The sequence below is a fragment of the Schistocerca americana genome, chromosome 7 (genome assembly GCF_021461395.2).
Source record: "Schistocerca americana isolate TAMUIC-IGC-003095 chromosome 7, iqSchAmer2.1, whole genome shotgun sequence".
Classification (NCBI taxonomy): Eukaryota; Metazoa; Arthropoda; class Insecta; order Orthoptera; family Acrididae; genus Schistocerca; species Schistocerca americana.
The window spans coordinates 498,549,936-498,576,690 of NC_060125.1; positions in this window are offsets into that span (position 1 = coordinate 498,549,936).

Below are 26,755 nucleotides of genomic sequence, written 5' to 3' on the forward strand. Positions count from 1 at the left end.
CTGTAGTAGAATCGGTATTTTGAGTTGAAACTGTCTGCCATTATTAAGGTAATCAGAAGTATGTTCGTTACAGAATAGAAAATAAATAGAACTAATAAAACTCAATCAAAACGTCTGAACAATTAAATTCATATATTGTGGACTAAAATGCCGGACATTTTACAAACGTTAAAAATTCCTGGTAGGCACATTTACAATACAAACAGTGTCCTACATTTACCGGACAAGTGGTAAACCTACAGTAACTGTCCCTAGTGGTTATTCTTAGAGATATCAAGTATAAAGCAAGTTCAGATTTTATGGTGAATGATCAAAAAGAGATTTGTATCCATCCTTCGTATTTATACATGTCATAATCAGGAGTCTGGACCAGGCGATTGAAATAATGGTTAATAATAACAGGCTGTGGCTGTCATATTCACACTCCCTCTCCAATGTTCTTAAATGTAGATTGGCAGCTTATATATTTATTATTAACGTTTTATTCTTAGTACTTTTAGTTACCATTAACTTACAGTAAAGCACTGGCATGTTTCACGTTCGAACGACATTGGTATTAGTGTCCTATGGAGTTACAAAACAATAACCTGCGCAGAAAGACATTCGAACTGATATTCTTTGATAATACAAAGACGGTAATGGAAATGGCTACTTTTGCCCTTGAACACGGGACCACATATAATTAAATTATAAAAAAATCTAGAAGCACTTAAAACGTAAGCAGAATACAATAATTATTGGTCACTATGACGGTAATAGCGAGAATGTCCTATACAGAATGTTTTCTGTGTTCCTTAGCACTGGTTGCAGATGTGCGCATCACATTCAGGGAATTCGCGGTTCTGTCGTTCTTTCACTTCTAGACTCTTGTAGACATAAAAAAAATCGAGTGTCTCTGCGTATGAGCACCGTCTTTCGAAATTAAGCGGAATAATATGGCTTAGTCACCCAGATTTTGTGACTTGGTACTCCTGCGCTTACAGCGGTCAGAAAAATGAAGCAAGGCTGGGACTGACAGTGAAGCATATACAGACAAAGACAGATTCCTGTAAATGTACCTTAACAAGTGATTACAAAAGTAGAGCAACATCGAAGTAGCGAATAGCGTGACAGCTTTTCCATCACTTATGTACATTATTTTATAATTGTATTCAAAAGTTTTTTACTGTTAACTCGCGGTTAGTCACGTCCATACTCGTGAAGATATGCCTCCACATTGCGGGAATCTGATAAATCTCTCACTTTTTGGTGAATGGAAGCTTTTTATAGGAGCAAACATTATCTCTTCCACCTGTCGTGTTGTATATTCAAAAGTTTCACCATCTCCTGAACTGTAAATTCGTAATTGTCTTACTTGAAGTTGTGCATTGCTAGCCCGTCTTTCCGTCACTCAGTGAGAAAAAAACCTTGCATTGTATGTATTTCTCGAATATCCATGAATCCATGTGAGCTTTGGGAACCAATCATGTTATTTGAGAACAATGTATATATATCTACATAAACTTTCCTTTCAGTTGTTTGACTCCACCCAGCCCACGCCAATTAGATTTATTGTTATTATTAGTATTATAATTACTAATACTAATATAGGCAATTCCCCCTAAGGACAGCGCAAAAATTCGATCCTTTTTGGCGACTTTTTTGATCTCTTTCTTTTTTTCTTCCAAAAAATCTTTAAGACGATGACTTAGTTTCTTCTTGTTTTTCTGTCCAATTCTTTCCCGTTTCCTTCTCTTTGGGCGCTTGCTAAAATTCTGTTTTCAGATTTTTTTCTCTGTATTTCTCCATGCTGTCATGTCTTCACTGGAGATTTTTTGTTTCTTGAGGGCTTCCATGGTTTCCAATACGAAGTCAATTTTGACTGTATTTGTCGTGGGACGTTCCTTTTCATTTCCTCGTGTTGTTTGTAATCATTTATGTCTGTCTGTACAGTTCTTTCGTCGGTCTACATATCCAAATCCCCTCTTTCTTAACCGGCCTGTAGATCTTTCTCAGTATTTTCCTGGCTTGTTTTTCCATCTCCTTGATTTTCGTTTTTCCCTTGACTACTCTTATTTCTGAGGCTTACAAGACCTCTGGTAAGACTTCTGTATTATAGTATATTAACCGGACATTGGTGGAAATACTTCTTTTGTCTTAATGGTTCCATATAACTCTGTATCGTTTTTGTAGTTCTGTGATGCTTTCTTCATTCGATGTCGAGTTCAGTTCTGTTTTCTATGTAATATCTCCAAGGTATTTGAAACGTTTTACTTGTGTTATCCTTCGTTACTTTGTTAGAAATGGGAGTCTATTTGGGGATTTTGTTTTCCTTGGCGTTTTTTCTGTATAATGGCTATATCATCAGTAAAGACCAAAAATTTTATTTTGACCGTTCTATCCTTGTATCTCCTCATGTTTACCCCATTGACTCATTTGTCTTATGTCCTGATTATTTTCCACACAACTGATACAAACAGATTATGTGACAGACCATCTCTCCATCTCACTTCTGTCTTCATTTTGAATGGTTACGAGATATCTCCCATGAAATTCACTGTGGATGTTGTCTGTAAATGTTTTCTGGATTAGCTTTCTGGTCTTATTGTCCATCTTCATTTCTTGTAGTGAAGAGTGTTTCTCTACCTATGCCATCGTAGGCGTACTTAAAATCGACGGATATTGTTATGCTGTTACTGGACTTAATATTGTTCTCGAGCACCAGATCTGTGCACTGCATGATCTTCTCTTTCTGAACCCTTCTGGATATTCTCCTGTCTGTTGATCTGTCTGAGACTCTGGCCTATTTAGTAAGGTTTCTGACAGAATTATGCATGCTACGGACAGTAGTAGAATTCCTCTGTAATTATATGGGTCTATTCTGCCTCCTTTCTTACGGAAAGATGTATTAGGGCTGAATTCCATTCTTCTGTTACCTTTTATGTTTCCCAGATGTTTTCGATGATTCTGCGTCTTTCATGTGTAACGTTTCCATGGCTTAGTTTCCAGATTTCCGATATACCAGGTGTAAAAGCATAAATCCGGAATTTCCCTATAGATGGTGCCAGCCGTCTATATAGGCCCCGTGAGGCCGCGTCTGCAGCGCCATCTGCTTCCTGTAACGGCTGACGATGAATGTCAACAAACAGTAATCCAAGTTCCATACATCGGTATCTGTTTCAACCTCCTAAACATATCAAGTTCTATGCCTACGAAGTACGATTTGCGGACAGCATTGGTTTTCTGTTATCATTTGAAGAAAACTGCTGCAGAATCGTATCGAATGCTTGTCGAAGCTTTCGGCGAACATGCTCTTGGGAAAATACAGTGTTTCAAGAGGTTCGAAAAATACAAAAGTGGTAATTTTGACGTGAGAAACGACGAGCGCGGGAAACCGCTTAATAAGTTCGAAGACAATGAATTTCGGGCCTTCTTGGATGAAGATGATACTCAGACTCAACAGGAACTGGTGGAACAATTGAATGGGACGCAGAAAACCGTTTCTCTTCGGTTGAATGTTATGGGAAAGGTACAGAAAATGGGAAAATGGATTCCGCATGAACTGAATGAAAGGCAGCAAGCAAATGGAAAGACCACTTGTGAAACGCTGTTCGCCAGATACAAAAGGAAGTCGTTTCTCCATTGAATATTTGACAGGTGATGTAAAGTTGATATATTTTGAGAATTCTAAGTGTCGTAAGACATGAGTGACTCCAGGCTACCATTGACATCCACTGCAAGACCAAATAGCCTTGGCAAGAAGACAATCTTCTGTGTTTGGTGGGATCAGAAGGATGTCATCTATTATGAGCTGCTAAAACCTGGTGAAACCGTTAACACTGATCGCTACCAACAGCAAATGATCGATTCCAATCCAGCATTACGTGAAAAACAACCGTAATGTGGAAAAAGTCAAAACAAAGTCATATTGCTCCATGATAACGCCCCATCACACACAGCAAAATGGCTCAGGGAAAAGATCGAGGCGTTCAGCTGGGATATACTAGGGCATGCGGTTTATTCTCCAGATTTGGCTTCGTCCAATTATCATCTATTTCCATCCCTGAGACACGCCCTCGCCGAACGACGCTTCAACTCGTATGAAAATGTATGACAATGTACGAAAATGGCTCGCTGGCTGGAGAAGAACTGTTTTCTGTGACGTGGCATTTGTAGCCTGCCGGAGGGGTGAGAGAAATGTATAAATAGTAATAGAGATTGTTTTGACTAAAATATTATTTATCAGTTTCAAAGAGCAGACGTGTAATTATTGCAACCAAATTCTGGTTTCAAACTTGCACACCTGGTAAATCTATATTCTACAGGCCCTATGTGATTTTTCAATTATTTTATTATTTTCGCGATTTCCTTTTCCGTTGGGCGTTTGGAAGTCAGGTTAGGTTCTGGATACTCGAACTTTTGTTTCTGTGTTGACTTCTTTTTTTCTTTTTTTTTTTTTTTTGGTCATCAGTCTACTGACTGGTTTGATGCGACCCGCCACGAATTCACTTCCTTTCCTGTGCTAACCTCTTCATCTCAGAGTAGCACTTGCAACCTACGTCCTCAATTATTTGCTTGACGTATTCCAATCTCTGTCTTCCTCTACAGTTTTTGCCCTCTACAGCTCCCTCTAGTACCATGGAAGTCATTCCCTCATGTCTTAGCAGATGTCCTATCATCCTGTCCCTTCTCCTTATCGGTGTTTTCCACATATTCCTTTCCTCTCCGATTCTGCGGAGAGCCTCCTCATTCCTTACCTTATCAGTCCACCTCATTTTCAACATTCGTCTATAGCACCACATCTCAAATGCTTCGATTCTCTTCTGTTCCGATTTTCCCATAGTCCATGTTTCACTACTATACAATGCTGTACTCCAGACGTACATCCTCAGAAATTTCTTCCTCAAATTAAGGCCGGTATTTGATATTAGTAGACTTCTCTTGGCCAAAAATGCCATTTTTGCCATAGCCAGTGGCTTTTGATGTCCTCCTTGCTCCGTCCGTCATTGGTTATTTTACTGCTTAGGTAGCAGAATTCCTTAACTTCATTGACTTCGTAACCATCAATCCTGATGTTAAGTGTCTCTACTACTTCTCATTACCTTCGTCTTCCTCCGATTTACTCATTAGACTGTTCATTCCGTTCAGCAGATCATTTAATTCTTCTTCACTTTCACTCAGGATAGCAATGTCATCAGCGAATCGTATCATTGATATCCTTTCACCTTGTATTTTAATTCCACTCATGAACATTTCTTTTATTTCCATCATTGCTTCCTCGATGTACAGATTGAAGAGTTGGGGCGAAAGGCGACAGCCTTGTCTTACACCCTTCTTAATACGAGCACTTCGTTCTTGATCGTCCACTCTTATTATTCCCTCTTGGTTGTTGTACATATTGATTGTACATGACCCGTCTCTCCCTATAGCTTACCCCTACTTTTTTCAAAATCTCGAACAGCTTGCACCATTTTATATTGTTGAACGCTTTTTCCAGGTCGACAAATCCTATGAAAGTGTCTTGATTTTTCTTTAGCCTTGCTTCCATTATTAGCCGTAACGTTAGAATAGCCTCTCTCGACCCTTTACTTTTCCTAAAGCCAAACTGATCGTCACCTAGCGCATTCTCAATTTTCTTTTCCATTCTTCTGTATATTATTCTTTTACGCAGCTTCGATGCATGAGCAGAGATTCCGAAATCAGATACTGGATTGTAAGGCGAACCCAGGAGCAGATATAGACTCAGATCACAATATAGTAGTGATGAAGAGTAGGCTGAAGTTCAAGACATTAGTCAGGACGAATCAATACGCAAAGAAGTGGGATACGGAAGTATTAAGGAATGACAAGATACGTTTGAAGTTCTCTAACGCTGTAGATACAGCAATAAGGAATAGCTCAGTTGGCAGTACAGTTGAAGAGGGATGGGCATCTCTAAAAAGGGCCATCACAGAAGTTGGGAAGGAAAACATAGGTACAAAGAAGGTAGCTGCGAAAAAACCTTGGGTAACAGAAGAAATACTTCAGTTGACTGATGAAAGGAGGAAGTACAAAAATGTTCCGGGAAAATCAGGAATACAGAAATACAAGTCGCTGAGGAATGTAATAAATAGGAAGTGCAGGGAAGCTAAGACGAAATGGCTGCAGGAAAAATGGCGATAATTCTCGCACTTGTCAGTTCTTGCCGTCTTCGGAATTGTGTGGATGATGCTTTTCCGAAAGTCAGATGGTATGTCGCCAGACTCATATATTCTACACACCAAAGTGAATAGTCGTTTTGTTGCCACTTCTTCCAATTATTTTAGAAATTCTGATGGAAAGTTATCTATCCATTCTGCCTTATTTGACCGTCAGTCCTCCAAAGCTCTTTTAAATTCCGATTCTAATACTGGATCCGCTATCTCTTCTAAATCGACCCCTGTTTCTTCTTCTATCACATCAAACAAATCTTCACCCTCATAGAGTCTTTCAATGTATTCTTTCCACCTATCTGCTCTCTCCTCTGCATTTAACAGTGGAATTCCCGTTGCACTCTTAATGTTACCACCGTTGCTTTTAATGTCACCAAAGGTTGTTTTGACTTTCCTGTATGCTGAGTCTGTCCTTCCGACAATCATATCTTTTTCGATGTCTTCACATTTTTCCTGCAGCCATTTCGTCTTAGCTTCCCTGCACTTCCTATTTATTACATTCCTCAGCGACTTGTATTTCTGTATTCCTGATTTTCCCGGAACATTTTTGTACTTCCTCCTTTCATCAGTCAACTGAAGTATTTCTTCTGTTACCCAAGGTTTTTTCGCAGCTACCTTCTTTGTACCTATGTTTTCCTTCCCAACTTCTGTGATGGCCCTTTTTAGAGATGCCCATCCCTCTTCAACTGTACTGCCAACTGCGCTATTCCTTATTGCTGTATCTACAGCGTTAGAGAACTTCAAATGTATCTTGTCATTCCTTAATACTTCCGTATCCCACTTCTTTGCGTATTGATTCGTCCTGACTAATGTCTTGAACTTCAGCCTACTCTTCATCACTACTATATTGTGATCTGAGTCTATATCTGCTCCTGGGTTCGCCTTACAATCCAGTATCTGATTTCGGAATCTCTGTCTGACCATGATGTAATCTAATTGAAATCTTCCCGTATCTCCCGGCCTTTTCCAAGTATACCTCCTCCTCTTGTGATTCTTGAACAGGGTATTCGCTATTACCAGCTGAAACTTGTTACAGAACTCAATTAGTCCTTCTCCACTTTCATTCCTTGTCCCAAGCCCATATTCTCCTGTAACCTTTTCTTCTACTCCTTCCCCTACAACTGCATTCCAGTCGCCCATGACTATTAGACTTTCGTCCCCCTTTACATACTGCATTACCCTTTCAATATCCTCATACACTTTCTCTATCTGTTCATCTTCACCTTGCGACGTCGGCATGTGTACCTGAACTATCGTTGTCGGTGTTGGTCTGCTGTCGATTCCGATTAGAACAACCCGGTCACTGAACTGTTCACAGTAACACACCCTCTGCCCTACCTTCCTATTCATAACGAATCCTACACTTGTTATACCATTTTCTGCTGCTGTTGATATTACCCGATGATCATCTGAGAAATCCTTGTCTTCCTTCCACTCCACTTCACTGACCCCTACTATATATAGATTGAGCCTTTGCAGTTCCCTTTTCAGATTTTCTAGTTTCCCTACCACGTTCAAGCTTCTGACATTCCACGCCCCGACTCGTAGAACGTTATCCTTTCGTTGATTATTCAATCTATTTCTTGTGGTAACCTCCCCCTTGGCAGTCCCCTCCCGGAGATCCGAATGGGGGACTATTCCGGAATCTTTTGCCAATGGAGAGATCATCATGACACTTCTTCAATTACAGGCCACATGTCCTGTGGATACACGTTACGTGTCTTTAATGCAGTGGTTTCCATTGCCTTCTGCATCCTCATGTCGTTGATCATTGCTGATTCTTCCGCCTTTGGGGGGCAATTTCCCACCCGTAGGACAAGAGAGTGCCCTGAACCTCTATCCGCTCCTCCGCCCTCTTTGACAAGGCCGTTGGCAGAATGAGGCTGACTTCTTATGCCGGAAGTCTTCGGCCGCCAATGCTGATAATTTATCAAAATTTAGGCAGTGGCGGGGATCGAACCCGGGACCGAACACATCTCGATTATGAGTCGAAGACGCTACCCCTAGACCACGGGTACCTCTGATTTATAACACCTAAATAATTTGTTGAAGTAATGCGCTAACATTTCACAGTTCGTTTACGAGTTCGTCTCCGGTGTCCCGTCTTGTCTTTTGAAGCTTGAGCTCGGTAGTTTTTATCTTGTTATATTATCTCGGAATATTCTGTAACAATTTCGTATGTTGTTTTTATTGAAGTCGTCTTCTATTTCTTCCAACTTGTTGCTTTCGCAGCCTTTTTTCCTTTCCTGGTTATTTTTGAAGAGGTCTTTTGTATCCAGCTGAATTGTTCCCCTTTTCTGGATGTTTTAATACTACCAAATTTTTTCCAGGCCTGTACTCTGTCTTCTATGGCTCTATCGCATATCATTTTCCATCACGTGCGTTTCCCTGTTCTCGATGGTTACCCCAACTTTATCAGTTCTTTCATTGTTTCCGACAATTCTGCACAGTCGTTCTTGTCGATTTCCATTATTTTTTCTGTTATTTCATTCTTGTTTTGTTTTAGGTACTCTGGGTCCGTTCTGAAATTTCCGTTGGTTCTTTTGGTTGGTCTGTTGGGTATCAGTTTCGCTCTGATTTGGAGTAGTTTATGACCGGATGGAGAAATCCTTTCCTTGTGCTTCAATTCATAATCCCTCTGACGTTTTTCATGGATATCGTTATGTGGCTGATCTGTTGTTGGGGGAATTCCATGTTCGTTGTTGGTGGTGTCTTCTAGATCTTCCCAGAATTCTATCATCTGTTAGTTTTTCTTCTTGTATTTTTTGTGAGGGTAAGTGCGTCACAGCAAATGAGTCGATGGGTTACACTTCAGAAAATCACACACCAATTTATTGCCAGACGACAACGGTCTATGAGCTGAACCAGAAGTCCGTTAATGGGTACAGAAACCTTAACGCCACACATTTGCCACTTGTAATCGCACATCACTAGACACAGACTTCAGCATGAATACCGCCATTGGAAACTCGAAACATAGAAAATATTGACTTGCACTCATTTGTCACACATCACACTGGTACTCGTCAGTGCAAAAATAGGAGTACTTCGTGAAACACATGAGGCAATATATACTATTTGACAGCGGGGTACTGTTATAGTAGATGGGGGTTGTATTCTCATCTGGAATAAGTTTTCATGATCAGAAACAGCACTCCTGAACAGCGCCCGTGATATGCTTTCCATAGTCTCTTGCTGGTGAACGGGACATGAAGCTATCATTCGATCACTTGCATTCATCAGCATTGCACGCTGACATCTATCTTGATCAAGACCTACCGCAACTGGCGGGTCTGTAGAGGAACATTTCATGGCCATGAGGGAGCTTGTACAGATTGTCTTCCAGGTCACCTGCCATATATCTTACTGAATGCATCTGTGACTTCATCAAGCCTTGGATCCATTCCGAACTAGCCGCCGTGCGTTGACAGAAGTAGTGCCTTATGAATAAAGATTACTCTCTAACGCTTTCGCTATATCACAGAGATCATACCACGACACATCACTTCCTTCGTCGGGTCGAAACAGACAGCTCCATGTTACTAGGTTACTCATGATTGTACGCTCTCATAGCGTATATCGAAAGACAGTAACTGATATCGACGCATCTACGCCCAGTGCTAAATGTATCCTAGGGAAGTTCATCTCTCTAGCTGCATGTTTCGCTATATCAATGGTAACTGGCCACAGGATGATGAAGTTTGAGAGAAAACCTGACAAATCGCAGCCGTGCTCAAATCCCATACCGTGCACATTATCCCTGGTAGCGTCGTCGTTGGAGGCGTCGGGCGTGGCTGTATCTGTGTAGTGCTGCCCTCCTCTATAGGATAATTAACATGTCCACCAGATTCCGACCGTCGGCAGAAACACGTAACTAACCAGTCGCGTACAAAGGAGAGGACACTTCCTCATAACAACTACACAGCCTTTGTTATCTTCATTTCTGGCTGTGGTATGTTCTAAGCTTTATGGATTTGTTGAAAGTCTGTGTTGCTTCCGTCTGTTAAGAGAAAAGTATCGTCAACGTATTTAAGGTAGCATGCGATTTTTTGACTACTGGGCTTTTGGGTCTGAAAAATTTTCTGGAAAACTGTTCATCCTTTTGCTAGTGTTGATATACATTTGCGTGATATATTTAAGAAGTGTATACATACATGGCCAAAGTATGGTTCACAAATAATTTATTCCTAAACGTCCCATAGTCAGTTGTATTGACAGCCCCACCTACATCAGTAAATAACTATTACACATACGAAAAAAAAATTCACAATCAAAAATTCGCGGATGTTGGCAAGCAAATTAAAAGCTGTAAAGATTCCCGCAAATGTGAAATTTTTGAAACGCTTGACATCATCAACTGTTATACAAATATACCGATCCAGCAAACCATAAGAACTACAGACCAGAACCTATTCCAGTGCAAAGAAACAGGTATTACCAGTATATTTGACATTACTGATCTGCTAAAATTTATATTAACATTGAGTAATTTCGAATTCCCAACGAAATCTGTACTCTGGGGACGGAGTAGCCATCGGTTGCAGCATTACAGGCATTATGGCAGACATCTTACTACACACCTTGGAAAAAGAGCTTCTCAGAGCCATAAACCCGCTAGTCAGACAAATCGTATACTACTTAAGATACATTAACAATACTTTGCTCTTGAGACCTGTAGACAGAACGAACACATATAGTCAACAAGCACAAAAAGCATTGAACGAACTACATCCACAAATGAACTTCACAGTGGAATCAGAGACCCATAAAAAATTAATTTTCTAGACATGACAATCAAACGTATTAACAACACACACAACTCTGAAATTTTCAGAAAAAGTATCCAGCCTTTTGGTGCTCTTGGTATTCATTTCATTACGCATTTAAGAAATGCATAAATACGTATGGCAACCATATAAATCAGGTGGCCCTACAATTGGTCACCACCATAAGAAGAGCAACTCTTATCCAGATCAAATGTTCCTAGATCAGCGACAGTTTTACTGCAGGTGACAACAATGGATGTCGTATGAGTGCACATATTTACTGATGTAATCTCGCTGTCCTCTGCAAATTTTTGTAACGAAAGCTTTTGTACAATGTCATGTTTCTTACTGTCACTCAAAGATACCATTGCAGTTATGTACGAAACTTTCATTGGTGTTTGTCTGAGTATATTTGTTACCAGAATATACAATGACAAAAAGGAAGGCCACTCAGAAGGGGAGCAGGAAACAAAATGAAACTTCACTAGTTCAGAGCATATGTGGTTTTATTTGTCATTACAAAGTTCAGTCAAATTTACAAAGAACTTGGCAGTGTATGACGTCGCAACCCCTCCGTCCTAGACGCATGCACTGATTCGGCTTGGTAGGGTGTCATAAAGCCGTTGCATCCTCTGCTGAGGCAAGCTGACCCACAACTGATTGTAACTGGTTCTTTACACCGTGGCTACTCGTCGTGGCGCGGAGTTGACATCCGAGGTGGTTCAGTACATATCACGAACATAATTGAGATTTTGCTGGCCACGGGAGTACCACAACATCATGCAGACTGTTCAGAGAGACACCTGCCATATGTGGACGTGCCTTGGCCTGTTGGGAATGGCGACATTATACTGTCACATGAAAGGTAACTAACGATGACGCAAGATATCCCTACCGTACCGTCGTGCCGATAGAGATCCCTTAGTCACTATGAGCCGTGATTTTAAATCACATGTGGTGGCTCTCCACACTATGCCACCAATAGTAACATCAAGCATTGCAAGAAAGGGATCTCTCCACAGGTTGCCTCCATATTCGCCGACGATGGTCATCTGGGATAGCACAGAAACGCGGTTCGTCGTTGAACGTAATGAAACGTCATTCTCACCAGTCAAAGTTTCCCGGTAACCGCATCACACCGAACGCAACCTTATTTCTTTTTGAAATATATAATCGCCATTTGCCTGTACAACAGGTTTTATTCCACAATCTACATAGATTTCAGCTTTAGGCCATTTTCAAGTGTTACAAGTAGCAAAAATCATTAGACTTGAGTATCCTTTCTCGTTGTGGTGTAAGTACCCACACATGCTGCCTGCTGCTAGTGACAGACCAATCGTACAGCATGACGCAAAATGTTGCAGATAGTCCATTACTTGTTCTCGGATGGCAAGCGCAGATCTGAAGGGGTTTCACTGTGCTTGGTGCAGTATACAACGATCCTGCCTCCTTTTTGTCAGATGTGGTCTACTGAAACCTTGAATAAGAATATGCTTGGCGCCACGTTCCCATGCAGTCCAACAATGGACCACTGTCACATCTGAATGTACCACAAATCTGGATATTTAGTATTCGACCAACTGGCCAAAGGGAGACTCACAATGAGACCCACTTTAGGATCTTCCAGGTGTTTTCCCACACGAATATACGGCATCAGCGTGTCCCTCACAGTGGTCACTCGATGTTTGAGGCTGTTCGCACCCGTTATATACCTCAACAGTACTGGTAACAACAATAATGCACTCTGGCGGCCATTCTACCAAAGAATTTGACATCCCCACCATTTATTTGCTCGTCAGTGGTGTGTGACTGCACATCCGACCATGTCTTCTGGAACCTTCCCATTTATCAGGCTGTTCTGTAATGATGCACTTTCCATGTCACTTAATTAATATTGTGCTCATTCTTGACCTTATCCAAAGGTATATTCTGATGCTAAATGTTTTTATAAACCATAAACTAGCTGAGAACCCGGCATTAACCAGTTATGTATTTATTCCAATCTTCTACTAGTCCATCTCCCCCTCCCTCTATCATTCAGTCTTCTCCTTCACCTCATCTCTGTCCCTCTCGTCCATTCCTTCTCTGTATTGACCTCCATCTCCCACTCTCATCTCCTCTCACCCATGTCCAACTCCAGTTCCCCCTTATTTTTGTCAGTTTGCTCCCCCCTTCTTTGTCCGACTGCTCTTTCCCCCTCTGTTCATCTCCTCCTTCCCATTTAATTCAATCTCATCCTCACCCTCTCTTTGTCAGTCTCCTTCTTCCCCTTCTCTGTGTCCATCTCCTCCTTCCCCTCCCCACCAGCGCTTTCCTTTCTGTGTCCATATCCTCCTCTCTCTGTTCATCATCTCCCCCTCTCTCTCGGACTTCTCGGTCTATCTATTCCTCTCCTGTCTCTGTCCATCTCCTCATTCCCACTTGTCTCTCCACGTTATCACGCTCACCCCAGTAGGAGTCTGGTGGCTCTTACCCCTAGAGTACCTTCCAGATTGTAACTAATATGGTCTACTAAATTTGATTGGGATCATTGCTGGAGTAAGGAAGGGCTTTTTACCAGTCGTTCTGCCCACATATGCATACATCAAATACATTATCATATATTAAACACATCTCACATGTATTTGTGCACATATTTCGCTTGTATGTCTAGCGAGTTTCGCCATGCAGAGTAATTTTCACACAGCTCAGTTTTTATGACGTCGTATCTCCTGAACTATGTGCTGTACAATGACATACTTTTTAGGTGCATCCAGTGTTTTATTTGGCTACTGTCTGCAAAATGTGTTGCGAATAGAGTCAGTAGGCAAGAAATAATAAATTAAAACTTCGTTCTTGAAGCGGCTGTTTCTCACGTAACTCACTGTTTATGACGTCTTATTTTCCGGACTGCTTGTCGTAAAATGATGTACAGGGTGAGTCACTAACTATTGCCACCAAAAGTAACTACGAAAGATTTATAGGAGCTGAAAAGCTTGTGTGATAAAAGTTGCATGGGACAAAGGGGCCCATAATATTACGTTGGTTTTATGTTGCTAGGTGGGGTCGCTTCGGAGATATGAAGGCCAACTTTGTTCTTTTTCTTATTTTTTAATGGGATGCTATAATTTGGTACTTATTTTCTGACAGTGGCTATCGAGACAAATCCAATGATGTGTAACACTAGGGCTTTGAAGGCCAACGAAGGTCACAAAGGTGACATGAACGTCCATTTACAGAGGGTGTTCGAAGTGATGACCATTGGTATCAATGCAGTGCTGCAATCTTCTTATCACGGACTGAGTGGTATTTGTTATCACTGAGGCACTTATCGAAGCACATGCTCTGACAATTCTCTCTCGCATATCTTCAGGTGTAGTTGGAATGTCTTTATAAACAATGTCTTTAACGAGTCCCCACAAGAAAAAATCCAGAGGCGACAAGTCTGGCGAACGAGCCGGACACGACACAACTCCTCCGCGTTCAATCGAACGATTTGGAAACTGCCTCTGCAGCTCATTTCTTGCCATCAGCGAAAAATGTGCCCGACGCCCATCCTGTTGATACCACATTCTGTTCCTTGTTCGTAAAGGTATTTCTTCCAATAACAGACCTAATGTTTCTTGCAGGAATGTGGTGTACTTCCTACCATTTATATTTCTTTCGATGAAATAGGGGCCTATAGTTCAGTCCTCCAGAATCCCACACCACACATTCACCGACCATGGATTTTGGTGTGCAACTTGCCGCAGACAACATGGATTTTTAGTTTCCCCGTATTCATGTTATGCAAAATAACATTTCCATGGTTCGTGAATGTAGACTCGACAGTAAATAAAATCAAATTAATAAATGTGTCATCTCCCCGAATCTGAAGTTGAGCACATCGGCAGAAATCAATGCGACGCATACAAACCGTACCAGTTACTTCTTGGTGGAGATGATATGGTAAGGATGATATTTATGGCGATGCAGAACACGAACAACACTACTCGTTCTCATGCCAGATTCCCTTGCGATTTAACGCCAACTACCGCAAGGATCTCGAACCATAGTGGCAAGAATACCAGTTTCCGTTTCCTCATTAGTAACGTTCCTTTGCCGGATATGTTTCCGATGCGTTAAACATCCAGTTGTTCTCAATTTATCACACACATATTTAAATGTACGACGCGTAGGGTGAGTACCTTGAGGATAACTTTCAGCGTCTAAGTCTATAGCTCTCATTGAATGTCGTTCGCATTCTCCGAAAATGAGAAGCATATCGACTTGATCTTCGAAGGAAAACATCATTCTCATTCGCTTGATTCGACGATACTAGTCTTACCGTTTCTATTAGTGTTGTACTGCGAAACCGTCGAATGCTGTTTGTATGTCAATGGCAAGTTAGTTGGATATGCTGTATGCGGCGAATATTTACTATTTGCACGATATACGAGAAATAGTCAGAGCATGTGTCACAGTGATAAAGAATACCACTCAATCCATGACAAGAAGATCGCAATACTACATTGATACCAGTGGTCATCACTTCGAACACCTTCTGTAAATGGACGTTCATGCCACCTTTTTGACCTTCTTTGACTTTCAAAGACCTTATATCACCGGATTCGTCTCGCTAACTGCTATCAGAAAATAAATACGAAACTATAGCATCACACTGAAAAAAGATGAGTTGACCTTCATATCTCTGACACGACCGCACCTAGCAACAAAAAGCAACGTCAGATTATGGCCCCCGTTGTCCCATGCAACATTTGTCCCACAAACCTTTCAGCTACTATCACACCTTCGGAGTTATTATAGGTCTAGGTGATAATAGTTGTTGACTCACCCTGTTTTTCAAATGGCTCTAAGCACTATGCGACTTAACGTCTGAGATCATCAGTCCCCTAGACTTAGAAGTACTTAAACCTAACTAACCTAAGGACATCACACGCATCCATGCCCGAGGCAGGATTCGAGCCAGCGGCCGTAGCAGCAGCAGCGCCTTTCTGGACTGAAGCGCCAAGAACCGCTCGGCCACTGCGGCCGGCACCCCTGTTTTTCGAGGTACATTCAGTGGCGTATGTATGCGAAATGTATTGCGAATAGAGTTCGTAGCAAAGAAATTACATATTCATATTTCTTGCATGATGAGTTTTTCATGCATTCAGAAATTATGACGTAGTATCTCCTAAACTAAGTGTCATACAGTGATATAATTTTTCTGGCACATTCATTGGCATTTGTGAATAATGGATCAAATGTATTAAGCGACAAACTTTTTTCATTTCATCATTTTGTGGGAGTCGTCAGCGAGAAAAGTTTCGTAAACGCTTAGAATTACGCGTAAAGTTTGTTTGCAAGTCTCGAAGTGCTCTTATTCTCAAATATTTATGACTGAAGTATCAGTATTCTAACGTCGCGGGATACGTCGTTTTTTCATCCTAACACCCACATCTCTGACAGGCGGGTGGTTCTAACCCCCACAGTGAATCTTTCCACACAGTAAATGGCTTACATATATACATACATACGTACATCCATTTCTATAATTTATATGAGTGATCAGGTTTTCGTAAATTATTCAGAGCTCTAAAGTTCTTGAGGTTTACATGCTCTCTGTGTAATCTGAAGTTGTCTGTTTCCATATGTTCATTATTACGTACACTCCTCGTTTCAAGTTTGAAGTGTTTTTTATCTCTGAATGTTGCTACTAACATGCACGGCAAGTTGGCTGCCCGAAATTAACAAATTGCTTCATTTTGCCAGATGGAGTGAATGTCCGTTTTGCGTGGCAGATGCCGGCTCCTGATTGTAAACTAGCTTCATTAACACACACTGCTGTAAATTCTTTACGTCCCGGTGTGGCACGGGATGAATTCCTTGTATTTATCGTTAAGCCTCTAGGTAAATATTTATGCAGATTATATTGTTCTGTGCAGTACTGGCTTCAAAAATAAAAAGGATTTGCTTCTTTGAGATAAACTTTTTCTCGGCCTTGCAAGATCCACTCCCGGCTCCTCGCTCTCAATCTATGTATTTCGGTTCCCCCCCTCATTTGATAAATAAATTGAATCCATTTATGTAACTAAAGTACATCTCCATTGGCGTGTAAAGCGGTTTTATTCCAACAAACAGATGAAAGTAATTGTTGAGCCTTTCGTGTCACTTGTTGAGCTAATTACAAGGAATGAATGGGACCTGGGCCACAGGGTCTAACGAAAAGATGAAAAGATACACTCACGAGCAGATGCCTGCACAAAGCGCTAAATCACCACTCGAGCCGGAAATGAGGAATTATTAATACGCTCGAAACGCGAACAAGACGGATATGTGAGCTGCAGTACCTCTAACGCAAAGTGAATGCTTTCTGCTGAACAGTAGGTTTCCTATACGTTGCATAAGGAGTCTCACAGAACTTACCACGTACACCTTTTGTGCCATAATTCCTCATAGTGACAGAAACGGCTGTGTACTGCACAAATGCGGCGTAAAGACTGTATAAAAACAACCAAAAAGGTCAAGTAGTCTCTCAGTTACGCCACGGACAAAATGGACCCAATCACAACGTTTGGAGTATATATCTGGCAAAGTCTGTGTAGGAATGATCAGACTCTCCATCAGTACCAGGTTCACCGAACTTGAACGGTGGCCGTGCGGTTCTAGGCGCTCCAGTCCGGAACCGCGCTGCTGCTACGGTCGTAGGTTCGAATCCTGCCTCGGGCATGGGTATGTGTGATGTCCTTAGGTTAGTTAGGTTTAAGTAGTTCTAAGTTCTAGGGGACTGATGACCACAGCAGTTGGGTCCCATAGTGCTCAGAGCCATTTGAACCATTTTGAACTTGAATGGTACTGAATGTTGAAACTGGTGCAGAAATCGGCAGTTGTGGAGACCTATCATATGATACATATCCAATGGTTCATGGGAGCCATATAAATTCACGAACGTAACCCAAATTTCAAGAAGAAAAAAGTCTCAAGGTAAACGTGTCCTGCATTCCTGTGCTCCACCGGACGACCGTTGCAGGTAGGTTCAAATGGCTCTGAGCACTATGGAACTTAACATCTGTGGTCATCAGTCCCCAAGAACTTAGAACTACTTATACCTAACTAACCTAAGGACATCACACACATGCATGCCCGAGGCAGGATTCGAACCGCTCGCCACTGCGGCCGGCTTGCAGGTGGGAAAGAATGAAACCCAACAGTAATGTGCAGGGGAACGCCCTCAGACGTTAGCCCGACAGGTGCATTAACAGTTGTAGAAAAACTCCGGTTCTTCGAGGATTTGGTAGGTGAAACCACAATGTCAATCACAACTACGTTTTGCATCTCGTCCATTATTATGTGGTTATCTATTCGTCTACAGCACGTCGTTTTGAATCATTATTTTTGTTCTCTACCATTGCTTCATGCTGATATGTAGCGTTCGTACGTTATGTGTTTATAGGAGGTCATTTTTCGTTTTCCGCCAGTTTAGCAGCTGTGATGTAACATTACATACACGTACTTTATTGTTCCTCGCGAGTGAAAGAATCGGTCCTTTAATGACTATGTTTGCAAAATCATTTGCACTCATGACAGAATTTGCGTGTTACCGATGAAGAAACTACACAATCTGACAATAATTCTTTTGCGGATTATCAACGCCTGTAGAGCAATAGTGTGCTGCGCTCGAGGGGACATGGGTGAGAGAAAGCAGGAAGGGAGGGAAGGGTAGTTCACGAGTCCTGAGAAGGGAACCCCACTGCTCCAGCGCGCAAAACGCGGTGCTGCAACGCCTGCTCGTAACTTACCCTCGCATGTGAAGTTGGATGGGAGCGAACGGGGAGCGGGAGAAATGGGCAAATTCCTGGCGCCGGAGCGCTCGTAAACCGTGGGGGCCACGGGATGGTAGCGGCGCAGCAGGCCCTCCAACGTCTACACACTACAGCTACAGTTACATCACAGCTCTCCTGCGAGAAAGCCTTGTGCCCGTAACGCGGTGCTGCTTACTCCGCTGCCACCGCTGATTCATTTACTACGCCTGATGAGCCACACTACGTGGCTTCCAGCGTCTAAGAGTTTTCCACTATGAGGAACACCCTTCTCTGTCCTCTTACACTCCATCTTCTCGTTCTATTTGTATTGCACCTGCATTTTCCGTAACATTACCTTGTTGGCAAGTTGCATACATCGTCTCACATAGTTTTCGACTTGTATCCCGTATCGGGTGTATGCATAAACTGTCCAATTAAAAATATCCAGGAACTTCTATCTAAAGCGGAAGCGGCTAATATAAGAGGACACGGGAAGTATTGTGTGGTCTGTGGAGAAGCGTCAACCGGAGATCGCGTTGGTTATACAATTCTGGCCTCGAACGTAGATTTGCTATTGGATGACACCTCAATAACAGATCCATCAGGAATATTTCAACCCTTCTAAAGGTGCCGAAGTCGATTCTTTGTGATGTGGTTGTGAAGTGGATACGCGTAGCAACAACCACAGTTAAACCAAGAGCTGGCAGACCTCGTGTGATGGCGGACAGCGACCATAGAGCAACGAGGAAGGTGGCTGAAAAATTTCCTTGACATCAGCGCAAGGAATGACATATGAGTTACAAAGCGCTGCTGGCGGTCTAGGAGGAACAGTGACTAAGAAGATCATCCGGCAGCTCCTCGTAAGACACGCATTTCTATAGTCTGAACAGTGGATGACTGGAAACGAACGATCTGGAGAAATGAATAACGCTATACCCTAAGGCGACCTGATGGAAATGTTTGGGTTAAACGACGTTGTCCACCATCTTGAGTAGTACTAACAGTTAATTACAGAGCACGTGGTGTTATGGTACGAGGGTGTTTTTAGTGATTAGTATGTCGTCCGCTTATTGCGCTAAAAACGCTAAATGAGTAAGGATGTGAACTGCGTCGTACAGTAGGGGAATAGTTCTGAGTTAATGGAGGTATCAGCATGAAAATGCTTTCTCTCATAAAAGAGCATCTGTGAGGAAATGGTCTGTGAGCAGTAAAAACTAAACTCCTTCAGAACGGGTCTTGGAGGCCCAAATGTGCCGACCAACCGCAGTGTCATGCTCAGCCCGTGGGTGTTACTGGATGCCAAGGGCGCCCATACGGTAGTGTGTGTGTGGCGTGAGGGAGGGGGGGAGGCAAGGCCTGAGGTCGAAGTATTTTTAATCTTTTCGAGAACGAACAGAGACTTGTAAGTAGCCAGAAAAGTTCCAGTTCCGACCTGGATTACAGACTTTTACATAACTTCCGTGGAATACAAACCGTGGTTTACACTGTACTTTTTTTCCTTTTGCCCAGAGATAGGTGGGGTCGTTTGTCTCCAGGTATTGAGGCACTTGCTCGATGCAAATATGAAGGGGAATGTGACCACCACACCACATTCCTCGCCGTTTTCAGTTTGAGACCGAAGCCGCTACATCTCAGTCAATTAGCTCCTCAATTTGCCTCAAAAGGGCTTGGTGCACCCCGCTTGCTAACAAATCCAGACAGGCACCCATCTACATGCTAGACAAGCCCAACAGTGCTTAGCTTCGCTGATATGATGTGAACTGACGTGTCCACTGCATGAGATCGTCTATGGCCAGTATCATTCCTGAAATGGTTAGCCTGCTCGGAGTCCCGATCCCAACCCAATGGAACATTTTTGAGATGAGTTAGAACGTCGACATACCTCCACACTCCATTGTCCAACATCACCGTCATCCATGTTTCAGTTTTTGAAAAACATCGGTCCGTCATTCCCCGACAGACATTCAGGTACCACAAAGGTGAAGTGTGGATACACACCACATTAATGTCGACTAATATGTGTCGGGTAATTTTGATCAGACGCCATCCGTGTACGATGACTCCCCACTCTAGCACTTTTTCCCACGATTTTGACATGTTAAATTCTTGTGGTTACAACTTAAAAATGCGAGGTGTCTTTTAAAATTAAGAGTCGTTTGAAATATGGCCTTAGGAGATATACGGTTGCCGTATTGCGCAAGATACTGTAGGTTATCCACAAATGGCAGTTCTCTCTTGGAAGAACTTTTTTTTTTTAAACTTATTGAGTCAGTTGATAGTAAATGGCGCCGATTATAAAACGTGGGCACTTGTTCGTTTCTTAAAGGCAGGAGAAGTGATAGCTGACAAAATTCATCTGTGGAGCATTTAAATGTGGGCACACAAGGAGGACGATGGAAAAAAAAAGTAGAGACCTTTCTTCATTATCGGTGATCCGATGCAGAAAGTCGGTAAAAAATGTCATGAAGACCGATGTTAGACCAGTTCCTCATTATCTCATACCATTCCTCACATTTCAAAAAGTATTCTGTATGAAATTGTGACTGTTTTGGTAGTTTTTCGCATGCTGGTTTGCAAAATGCTGACTTGTACAAAACCAAGTGTTTAACCAGTGCAGGTACTTTTCTCCAAAGGTAATATGACGACGGTTATAAGTTTCTAAGCAAAATTCTCACTTGTGACGAGACGTTGGTTGTTCTCGTTAAACAGGAACCTAAAGAAGAGTCCTTAGACCGGAGGCATTCAACATCACTTTCGAAACTGAAGTAGCAACAAACTATTTCAGCCAGGAAAATCACGTGTACTTCGTTTTGGGACAGGTACGGTGTTTTACTTTGCTCGTTGACTTGTCTTTCCGTCGAGGTAGCACAGTCAATGGTGATATTGCATAAGAGATTAATATATATATATATATATATATATATATATATATATATTGTTAAATAATAACAAACAACATGAGTGTTAGCTAAAATCTGACTTCCACACACCTATAGTGCAGTAACATGATTTAAGTAAAAAAAATGTTTTAAGCTAATTTTCTGTTTGATGATCAGTGACTACAACGAATACGTATTTCAGTATATTGCACGGTATGATTTACGACACACTTGTTATTCGGCCGTGTATTGACTGGTCAGTGCGGTTCACTGCCATGCAGGAAGTCCCGGTCCACTTTGCGTCGCTACCGGGGATTCTTTCTTGATGGAAGGACTAGTACGGGGTGCACTCAGCATCATGAGGCCGACTCAGGAGTTACACGGCTCATCAATAGCGGTTCAAAGGTCAACAAAACCCGAAAACGACCGAGAGATCGGTGTGCTGACCACATGCCTCTCTACACCACATCCGATGAGGCAACTGACAGAAGATGTCAGGACCTGTCTACGCCCAGAAGGCGGAACATTATCAACCTTCTCTTATTGTTACTTCAGAGAAAATGTATTTATGAATATTTTTACTTACTCCACATCCACTGCTACCATTTCACTAAGATCTGTGCAAGAACACTTTCTCTCTCTCTCTCTCTCTCTGTTTCTCTCTCTCTCGTATTCTAGTAGAAATGTACTGTGTATTTCTGCTTTACGACACGTTCTACACTCTTGAGGATCTCTTCACTGTGGTTCAATGGAGCGAGGCGTACGTCTCATCTAATGATTCGCTTGCCCAAGGGGGGTTTTCCTGTTGTTGGTGTACCATATAAACTGACGAAAGCTTCTTTGGTAACACGATTGGTCACTGTACTACTGACAGCGATTGGAGCGCTAGCGGTATTCAGTGGGTCGCTGGAAACTAGTGGAGTCAGTCAAAAGATTTGAGAAACGCAGTTCTGATTTAATGTCGCTCAAGTGATTAAAGTTAGCTACAGAGAGTGAAAAAAAAAAACGGAAACTGTCATGTATGTTGTTTCATCTAAAATTTCTTGGTTTTTCTTGGGGAACAATCCGTAATATTACTGACTGCGGTGTAAATGATAATGCAACAATAAGGCTGAGCGCGAATGCCTGTAATATCAACATTGCCTATTATTTACGTGTTTTTCTGGTTTTTTTAAGTGAATAATTGAATGTAAGCCATGTGTACACTAAGGTCTATTTGAATTGACACTAATACAATCAAGCTGTATTTAAATCGTACAGGGTCATGAGACGAATTCTAAGCACACTGTCATAGTTAATTCCCACACGTTTTGTGCTATTGTAAGTAATTCCTCTTTGCTGTACCGTGACAAAGGTGAATGAACGCACTGCATAAGTAGTGAATAAGGTCCTTGACTCTCTGTTTATTTTTATCTGTGGCTGACTTGCTAGTTAGTCAGTTGCGCAGCGATGGGCCATTCTTATTTGAGGGACAATAGCGAGCAGCTGAGTTTTTCAGAGAATAGGGTCTGTTATTTGTGAATATGGGAAGTACTGTCTAGAATACTGTGTTATGGAAATGAAAACTCATTTATAATACTTTCTCATACTTTATATTGATGGAGAAGATTTTGAAAAATTTTTAAAGGTAACGAAGGCATTTACTAGAGTGAAATGTCAGAACTATTGATTGAAGGAAGTCTTTGTCCCTCAGATGACTAATACCTTTCATAATGTGATCTCTTTGAACCCCATCACGTCACAAATAACTCAGTGGTTGAAATGTTTGTAGCACTTTCTTTCTTTTTCTGATGAGACAATGTTGTAATTGTTAGAATCTTCTTATGCTGTGCAGTCTTTTTCTCAGTAATCAGAGTTTGATTTCTCAAGAACAAATTTCTTTAGAGTAAAACTCTCATCCATACTTCATAGTAAATTTGTGAAGTCATAGTTTGTTTCTGACAAACGAATGTAGAGTAGATTATTTATCTTTAGCTGTTGCACCTGCTAATTCGTATTCTCTTTCGATAACGTCAGTACTTCAGGAAAAAAAAAATAGCATGCTGAGCATCAGGTAAGTCACGTTTATGTCAGAGTAGATCTCACCTTGCACTCCTGAGCAAACAACATGTAGCCATAATTGTAACGTGACGTGCTAGCAAGTACATTAATTTTCAATGAAGAGTGTTGGTAATTTCAAACAGTTATCCTGTTACAAGTACAGGAGAACTTATTTTTGCGACTATTTCAAGTAAAAAATTGCACTTTATATCACACAGCGTTCATGATATACGAGTACTTCCGTAATAGTTTTCATTGTGCACACAATTAGTTTCTTTTGGCATTTAATTAGGTTCAATTTCTTTATTTTAAATTTTGTATTTCATGAAGTCGAATGTTTTATTTCACGCCACTCTTCACATTCGGAACAGAGGGACAATCAACAGTCAGTTTTGCCCAGCAATTGAACACGATATCTGAGGAGAATGTTACATGTGGAGAAAGTTTTTTAAATCACTATATTCAGTTTTCTCATATACAGACAATTTTTTTTAAAGAAAGCTTAAAAGTTATAATTGAGACAGTCATTTTACCTGTCATACCACACGTGAGTTATATGTGGACGAAAAGTTTTACCTTCACCAAGATTGAGCCCCACCACTCTACCATAATCATCTCAGAGAGTGCCTCAACGGAAATCTAGCCGCACGAGGTCTAACAGTTGCAATCCATCACGTTCTCCATATTTATGCCTCAGTACTTTTCTCTATGGGTAACGCTAAAGCACATCGTTCATCGGCAAAAACCACGCACACTCAATGAACTTCGAGAATGCATGGAGCATTCCTGTGCACGTATCCAAACGGACACGTTGCATTCGGTGATTCGTGCAGTATTTCAGCGGCATCGCCTGTGTACAGATGTTAATGGTCACCGAACACTGCTTTCAATTGCTCGGCCTTTCAGCTACACTTTCCGCGAAAATGAGACGTTTCCATCAGTCAATTTCGAAATTGTGAACGATGAAACACTGTCAACATGTTTTGCGCCGCTGTATTGGACTGGTGGAAGAGGCGTATTACAAAATAACGTTGACTTTAAAATAGTTTCCTACTCCTACCGTAACGGGAGATTCCTTCTCGAAAATTGTCAACATATTAGGATCCATGAACAATCAGTAACAGAATAATGTTTTGTTGATTAAGACCCTTTCGCTAAGTAGTTTCTTTACTGATTTTCTGTTTGGTGCGCATCACAAACTCAATAAATTTGATAAAAAGCTGTATTCCACTGGGCTGTAATTAAATATACTACTCTCCGCACTACTGGTTTGGGACATGGCCCAATTTTCAAGTGCATCTGCAACAGATGGTTTTTATGCATCGGGAGATGAACGTCGACGACCGTGCAATGCACAAATACACATGACACACTGTTTATTGAAGAGGCGAAGAAAATATTATATGTTACAGATTTTATAGGTGCCCCTGGAAATGGGCCAGGTCCGTAGTAGTGAGGAATAAAGTATTTTAAAATACAGCCTGGTAGAATAATGTCTGTGTTCTTAGATTTGTTCTTAGTTTCTTTGACGTAATTATTTTCGTAGAAACAGCTTTTTGCAGCAACCAGAGACTTCCATCATCTTACTTCTCCTTGCTTCGTAGCTTGAATGTCTTGCCGACAACAACGTTTGAGGCTCTCCTCTGTAGTATACTAAACGCCCTGGACTACTTAGCTCTGAGCATTGCCTCCGCATACAAAAGGAGCTGCTGGCGCTTACAGTACCTACATACTGCCGTCATCCTGCGGTTCTACAGGCTGAAACGTGCCAGGAATCTCGCCGCTTCATGCAGCTGAGGCAGCGCCAGAAACTACAGAGACCAGCTTTATGCTGTGCTTCACAGCTTTGGTAAAAGACACTCTTATGTGTACATCAAAAAAGCCGCTATAAAAGGTTATTTCCTTGCAAACAGTTTCGATTATGACGTCATCATCCGACAGACCTGAACGTAACACAAAACTAGATCATACAACTTTTCCTGATGGATTGAGCCGGCCGGAGTGGCCGAGCGTTTCTAGGCGCTACAGTCTGGCACCGAGCGACCGCTACGGTCGCAGGTTCGAATCCTGCCTCGGGCATGGATGTGTGTGACGTTCTTAGGTTAGTTAGGTTTAAGTAGTTCTAAGTTCTATGGGACTGATGACCTTAGAAGTTAAGTCCCATAGTGCTCAGAGCCAGCCTGATGGAATGATGTAGGTAATACTACTATCTTGTTACGGTGGTCGGCCAAAGATATGGAACCACTGCGAGAAGCGCATGCGTGGACATCAGATGCTAGCGTAGCCTGCAGATTACACTGTTGTCTTTGAGCAAGAACGCACGTCTGCAGCGTCTCCAATGCGTTGCATGTGTCGGGCATGGACAGAACAGTGTTCTGTGCAGTTGTAAGTGTATGTTTCGGACGTAAGTGAATTTGAACGTACGCGAGTTGCTGGTGCTCGGGTGGTTTGCGCTTCCGTCACCAAGGCAGCCGAAGTGTTCGGCCTTTCAACACACACCGTCTCGAAGATTTATACCGCGTACAGGGAAAGCAGCAAGCATCATCCGCTAAATCACAGTGCCGACGGATGTGTGTGTTGTGTGACGAAAAATAAGTAGGAGATAGCTACAAAAGTCACTGCAGAATCGAATGTCAGTACCAAAATAACACGTTAAGACTGTTAAGTAAGCGGTAAATGACAGTAGGGCGAGATGGCATTGCTAAACCGCTCATAGTGATGTCAGTGCCCATAACAGGAATACGCGGTGCCGAAGCCATAACATCTGGGCTATGGAGCAGTAGGAGAAAGTCATTTGGCAGATGAGACTTGTTTAACACTGTTTCCAACTTCAGAAGAGTTTACGTGCCAAGAGCGATATACAGTATGGGTTCGTTGACTATGTGGACAGCCACATCGTGATATTCCATGCTTACTCTGTAAGGTCGCTTTATTGCCATTTTGGCTGGCAAGGTCCATCTCATGGTACAATATTTGTACCCCAGTTATGATGCTGTATGAACCTTTCTGGTCTACTTTGAGGAGAATGGTACGCGACTGCTATGCACCTCCATCATCGTACTTGAACTTGCCAATATTTTGCGGGACTAATGATATAAGGTCCCCTTAAGAGTACGGGAGCTGCTCTCACCCATTCC